The sequence below is a fragment of the Mandrillus leucophaeus genome, unplaced genomic scaffold, assembly GCF_000951045.1.
Source record: "Mandrillus leucophaeus isolate KB7577 unplaced genomic scaffold, Mleu.le_1.0 Scaffold366, whole genome shotgun sequence".
In the NCBI taxonomy this organism is placed as follows: domain Eukaryota; kingdom Metazoa; phylum Chordata; class Mammalia; order Primates; family Cercopithecidae; genus Mandrillus; species Mandrillus leucophaeus.
Window position 1 is genome coordinate 987,534 of NW_012103876.1, and position 6,928 is coordinate 994,461.

The 6,928-nt window shown below is 43.1% G+C and overlaps 1 protein-coding gene across 2 annotated transcripts in view; it reads left to right on the forward strand.

Annotated features, from left to right (window-relative positions):
* UIMC1 (ubiquitin interaction motif containing 1) overlaps positions 1-6,928 on the forward strand; it is a 112,695-nt gene that overhangs the window by 18,202 nt on the left and 87,565 nt on the right. The window contains exon 1 of one of the 2 annotated variants that reach the window (XM_011989979.1): positions 3,211-3,320. The exons of the other annotated variant lie outside the window; for it this stretch is intronic. The gene's annotated coding sequence lies outside the window, so the exon portion shown is untranslated. Of the gene's footprint in view, positions 1-3,210; positions 3,321-6,928 lie in introns of those variants that run through there. 2 annotated transcript variants of the gene reach the window in all.

The following is a 6,928-nucleotide window of genomic DNA, read 5'->3' on the forward strand; positions in this document are numbered from 1 at the left end:
CGGCCGTGGTCCGCGCCGCTTCACGCTTCGGGGCGCCCGGCCTGCGCTCGTTCCCGCGCTGGGTTACTATTTTGTTGTGTGATCCTCGTTTTCTCTAATTATTTGCCCCGAAAAAACCCCCAACGCTCTCTTTGGAGATCCTTATCGTCCTAGACGCTTTCGCCCCCGCAGGGCCGGCGCATTTCCAGGTGCTCTCAGGCAGCTCCGCAGACTTCTCAGCGCCGCAGCAGGCGGGCTGGTGCCCTGCCGCTCCGTTAACCGGGCGCGCGTCCTGGGCAGTAGTGGAGCTGGATTTGAATCCCGGGAGCAGGACTCCAGTGTTCTTTCATTTGATCACTACATCGCACTGACTTATAGAAAAGACTCCCGGAGAAAGTGAAAAGTTTATGCTTCTGTCTTTATTGTTTTCCTATCAAGGGAGGAAGTGCCTTGTAGTCAAATGAAAGTCTGTTTTTGGAATCAGATGGATTGAGCTTCAATTCTTAGCCCTTTACCAATTTATCAGCTGTTTGCATAAGTTTCCTCACGTGGAAAATCGTGATGTGAATATCTACTACGTAGAGTTGTTGTGAAACTAGATACTAAAGTCGTGTTCGGATTGTATTGTTATACACTTGTCCTAAACTGAGGCTGTATATAAACTGAAAAATGGAAAATAAAGTATCAGGGATGTATGCGTGTGTATGCATTTACCTTTCTACAAAAATTACAGAAATAAGTTCATCGTATTTAGTTATTAAAGCGCTTGGCTGCGGGGCGTGGTGGCTCACTCCTATAATCCCAGCACTTTGAGAGGCCGAGGCAGAAAAATCACTTGAGTCCAGGAGCATCAAGACCGGCCTGGGTAACATAGGAGACTCTGTCTCTACAAAAAGTAAAAAAAATTATCAGAGTATGGTGGCGCCTGCCTGTAGTCCCAGCTACTCAGGTGGCTGAGGCAGGAGGCTCCCGTGAGCCCAGGAGGTGGAGGCTGCAGTGAGCTATGATCGTGACACTGCCCTTCAGCATGGGCAAGAGTGAAACCCTGTCTCTTAAAACCCTCAAAATAAAAAAAATTAGCTGGGTGTGGTGGCACGTGCCTGTGGTTCCCAGCTTCTCGGGAAACTGAGGTGGGACGGTTGCTTGACCTTTGGAGGTCAAGGCTGATTGCCCTACTGCACTCCAGCCTGGGTGACAGAGCAGGACCTTGTCTCCAAATAAAGAAAGTGCTAGGTACCTATTTAGGGCTAAGAGTCAATCATTTATAAAGGATTGTTCTTAAGGTCCCTATGCCCCCAAGCTTTCAAAGCAATTTTGACAAGTTTGGTACCTGGACTGTCAAGATTTTAAATTACCTTGTCAGTAATTTTTCTTCAGATAGATCAAGACGATGGATGTGCTGAAAGAAAATGACAAATAATATCTGAAATTGAGAATTTTCAAGGACACTTCCCAAAATGTTACCTGTGAAATAAGTCTCATTACTGGGGCACCTGTCCTGCTTCTGCATCTTTCTGAAGACATTTTGTTCCTTAATGTCATGATTAAGAAGCTGCATCCAGACTTGATTCCTCCTTCATAGGCAGTCAGTGGTAATTCATTTTAGCTTCAGTTCAATAAGTGAAGATAGACCATTATTTTAGTGAGTTCTTCATCTTGAAGGGTAGTAACTTAAAAAATAGTAGTTGAACTGTATGCTGGCTTGCTTGTTTAAATGAACTCATCAGGGACCTCTCTTATTTACGTTTTTAGAATTACTGTGGAAAACAGTAATTTACTGTGGCTAAATCTCATGAAGCACTGGAAATTTTGGAATTTGTGTCTGTGGGGAGCCTTTACTTAATGCTTCTTATTGATCCTTCATCTGCTGTGATTCTTTGAATACCCACCTTGAGCCTGCAGTGGTTCTATGCTGGGTTTTTATTTATTTACATGCCTTTTAGAAATTACATATATTTTGCGGTGTAGCTTCCCTTGCTATCAAATTTGAGCATATTGATTTAAATATATGGTACATGTAATCCCAGCACTTTGGGAGGCTGAGATGGGCAATTTCTTGCACCCAGGAGGTCAAGACCAGCTTGGGTAACATGGTGAAACCCAGCCTCTACAGAAAATACAAAAAATTAGCTGGGCTTGTTGGCACATGGCTCTGGTGGGAGAATTGCCTGATCCTGGGAAGTTGAGGCTGCGGTGAGCTATGATCATGCCATTGCACTCCATGACAGAGTGAGGCCTTGTCTCAAAAACAATACACATGCACACACATGGTACAGGAAACAATTAACTTTGTGCTCCTTATTCACTCAGCAAATATTTATAGGTGCATATCCTGTATCAAGCAGCAGTTTTAGTTAGAGGAGATACAAGTCATGGAAATTGGAGTCCAGTTTTCATGTCAGGAGACAAAAGTGCAAGTACCTGCTGTGTTTGGTCAAGTGACTTTTCTGAACCTGTGTTTCCTCATAATGATATATTCGGGTTTCTTAGGATTGATTGAAATATTCACTCATCAAATATTTATTAGTACTATTATTTTTTTTTGAGACGGAGTCTCACTGTCCTGAGCTGGAGTGCAGTGGTGCGATCTCGGCTCACTGCAAGCTCTGCCTCCTGGGTTCACACCATTCTCCTGCCTCAGCCTCCCAAGTAGCTGGGACTACAGGTGCGTGCCACCAAGCCAGGCTGATTCTTTGTGTTTTTAGTAGAGATGGGGTTTCACCGTGTTAGCCAGGATGGTTTCGATCTCCTGACCTCGTGATCCACCCACCTTGGCCTCCCAAAGTGCTGAGATTACAGGTGTGAGCCACTGCACCCAGCCATGTTTATTATTTTTAAAAACTTTGTATTAAGGTATCATTTATATACAGTAGAGTGAACCAATCTTAATTGTACAGTTCAGTGTGTACACTCATGTAAGTACCACCAAGGTATGGAACATTTTCAGAAGGCTCTCTTGTGTCTTTCCCAGTCACTACCCTCAAGAGGTAACCAGAGGTTAATTGTTTTATTTTTTATTTCTATTTTTTTTGGGAAAGAGTCTCACTGTCACCAGTCTGGAGTCCAGTGGTGCAATCGTAGCTCACCACAACCTCAAACTCCTGGGCTCAAGATCCCTTCTCCTCAGCCTCCTGGGTAGCTAGGACTACAGGCGCACGCCACTATGCCTAGCTAATTAAAAAATTTTTTTGTGGAGTTTTTTTTTTTTTTTTTTTTTTTTGAGACAGTCTCACTGTTGCCCAGGCTGGAATGCAGTGGTGCGATCTCGGCTCACTGCAGCCTCTCCCTTCTGGGTTCAAGCCTTTCTCGTGTCTTAGCCTCCCAAGTAGCTGGGATTACAGGTATGTGCCACCATGTCTGGCTGATTTTGTTTTTTTGGGCGGAGTCTCGCCCAGGCTGGAGTGCAGTGGCGTAATCTCAGCTCACTGCAAGCTCCACGTCCTGGGTTGATGCCATTCTCCTGCCTTAGCCTCCCAAGTAGCTGGGACTACCTTGCCTCGCTAATTTTTTTGTTTTTTTTTTTAGTAGAGATGGTTTTCACCGTGTTAGCCAGGATGGTCTCGATCTCCTGACCATATGATCCGCCTGCCTCAGCCTCCCAAAGTGCTGGGATTACAGGCGTGAGCCACGGCACCCTGCCCTCACTTTATTCTTTGTCAAGATTGTTTAAGCTGTTCTGGGGCCCATGCATTTCCATATACATTTAGAATAAGCTTATCTGTGTCTATAAAAAGTCTTAGTGGAATTTTTATAGGAATTGCATTAAACCTAAGATAATGTTCTGTGCTCCCAAAGGTTGAATTAAAAAAAAAACATCTAGGATCAGTCTGGGGAGAATTGATACGTTTACTATGTTGAGACTTTCAACCCGTGGGATGGTATGTCTCTAGTTATTTAGTTCTTTGATTTCTTTCACTAGTTATTCAAAAAATAAAACCCCATAAAACAACTTATGTATAAATCTATCCACACACCTGCAGTGAACTCATTTTCCACAAAGTTGCCAAGAACATACGCTGGGGAAAAGACAGTCTCTTCAATAGATAGTGCTTAGAAAACTGGATATCTACATGCAGAAGAATGAAACTAGGCCTCCATCTCTTGCCATATACAAAAATCAAATAAAAATGTATTAAATGTATTAAATCTGAGACCTCAAACTATGAAATTAGTGCAAGAAAACTTTGGGGAAACTCTCTAGGACATTGGTCTGGGCAAAAACTTCTTGAGTAATGTCCCATAACCACAGGCAACCAAAGCAAAAATGGACAAATGGGATCACATGACGTTAAAAAGCTTCTGCACAGCAAAGGAAACAATAAAGTGAAGAGATAACCCACAGAATAGGAGAAAATATTTGCAAACTACCCATCTGACAAAGGATTAATAACCAGAATATATAAGGAACTGAACTCTATAGGAAAAAAAATCTAATAATCCAATTTTAAAAATGGGCAAAAGATTTGAATAGACATTACTTCAAAGAAGACATGCAGGCCAGGCACGGTAGCTCATGCCTGTAATCCCAGCACTTTGGGAGTCCGAGGCAGGTGGATCACCTGAGGTTGGGAGTTCGAGACTAGCCTGACCAACATGGAGAAACCCCATCTCTACTGAAAATATAAAATTAGCTGGGAGTGGTGGTGCCTGCCTGTAATCCCAGCTACTCAGGAGGCTGAGGCAGGAGAATCACTTGAACCTGGGAGGCAGAGGTTGCAGTGAGCCGCGATTGTGCCACTGCACTCCAGCCTGGGCAATAAGAATGAAACTCTGTCTCAAAAACAAACAAACAAAAAAAATGCAAGTGGAAAACAGGCGTATGAAAAGGCGCTCAACATCATTGGTCATCAGAGAAATGGAAGTCACAGCTACAGTGAAATATCTCACCGCAGTTCTAATGGCTTATATCCAAAAACAGGTAGTAGGAAATGCTGGCAAGGATGTGGGGTAGAGGGAACCCTTGTACACTGTTGGTGGGAATGTAAACTAGTACCACCACTATGGAGAACAGTTTGGAGGTTCCTCAAAAAACTAAAAGACCGGGCGCGGTGGCTCATGCCTGTAATCCCAGCACTTTGGGAGGCCGAGGTGGGCAGATGATGGGGTCAGGAGATCGAGACCATCCTGACTAACACAGTGAAACCCCGTCTCTACTAAAAATGTAAAAAATTAGCCAGGCATGGTGGTGGCCGCCTGTATCCCAGCTACTCGGCAGGCTGAGGCAGGAGAATGGCATGAACCTGGGAGGTGGAGCTTGCAGTGAGCCAAGATCACACCACTGCACTCCAGCCTGGGCTACAGAACGAGACTCCATCTCAAAAAACAAAACAAAACAAAAAAGTAAAAGTAGAGTTACTGTATGATCCAGCAGTCCCACTGCTGGGTATGTATCCAAAAGAAAGGAAATCACTATATTGAAGAGATATCTGCACTCCCAGGTTTGTTGTAGCACTATTTACAATAGCCAAGATATGGAATCAACTAAGTGTCCATCAGCAGATGAATAGATAAAGAAAATATGGTACTTATACATAATGGAGTACTATTCAGCCATAAAAATGAATGAGATCCTGTCATTTGTAACAACATGGATGAAACTAGAGGTCATGATGTTAAGTGAAATAAGCCAGGCACAGAAAGACAAACATTGCGTGTTCTCACTTATTTGTGGGATCTAAAAATCAAAACAGTTGAGCTAATGGAGATAAAGGGTAGAAGGATGGTCACTAGAGACTGGGAAGGGTAGTGGTGGATGATGGAGAGGTGGGGATGGTTAGTGGGTACCAGAAAAAAAAAATAGAATCAATAAGACCCAGTATTTGATAGCACAATAGGATGACTATAGTCAATAATAATGTAATTGTACTTTTTTTTTTTTTATGAGACGGAGTCTCACGCTTTTGCCCAAGCTGGAGTGCAGTGGTGCTGTCTCCGCTCACTGCAAGCTCCGCTTCCCAGGTTCACGCCATTCTGCCTCAGCCTTCCACGTAGCTGAGACTACAGGCACCCGCCACCGCGCCCGGTTAATTTTTTTTGTATTTTTAGTAGAGACGGCGTTTCACCACGTTAACCAGGATGGTCTCAATCTCCCAACCTCGTGATCTGCGCACCTTGACCTCCCAAAGTGTTGGGATTACAGGTGTGAGCCACTGCACCCGACCTGTAATTGTACATTTTAAAATAAAAGAGTATAATTGGATTGTTTGTAAAACAAAGGGTAAATGCTTGAGGGAATGGATACCCTATTTTTTATGATCTGATTATTACATATTGCATACCTGTATCAAAGCATCTCGTGTATCCCATAAATATATACACCTATGTACCCACAAACATTAAATTTAATAAAATGTATGAGACATATATGCTAAAAACAAATACATCCTAGAAAACAAAAATGCTGCAAGTTTTTTTGAGGATTATTATTATTTTTTTTTCTGAGACAGGATCTCGCTCTGTCACCCAGTCTAGAGTGCAGTAGCACAATCACACTCACTGCAGCCTTGATCTCCCACGCACAAGTTATCCTCCCACTTCAGCCTCCTGAGTAGCTGAGACAAGGTATGCAACCCCATGCCTGACTGATTTTTAATTATTTTTTGTAGAGATGGGGTCTGGCCAGGTTGCCCAGGCTAGTCTCAAACCCCCAGCTCAAATAGTCCTCCTGCCTTGGCCGCCCGAAGTGCTGGAATTACAGGCGTGAGACATTGCACCCAGCCTGAGCATTATTTTTAAATTATAAAATGAGTACAGACTTGTAGGAATTTTAAATAAAGAAGGAAAATATATATAAATTCACCACACTAAATTATTCTAAGGTTTATATAATTAAGTTTTTTTTTTGTTTGTTTTCTTTTTTTTTGAGATGGAGTTTCACTCTTGTTGCCCAGGCCAGAGTGCAATGGCATGATCTTGGTTCACCACAACCTCTGCCTCCTGGGTTCAAGTG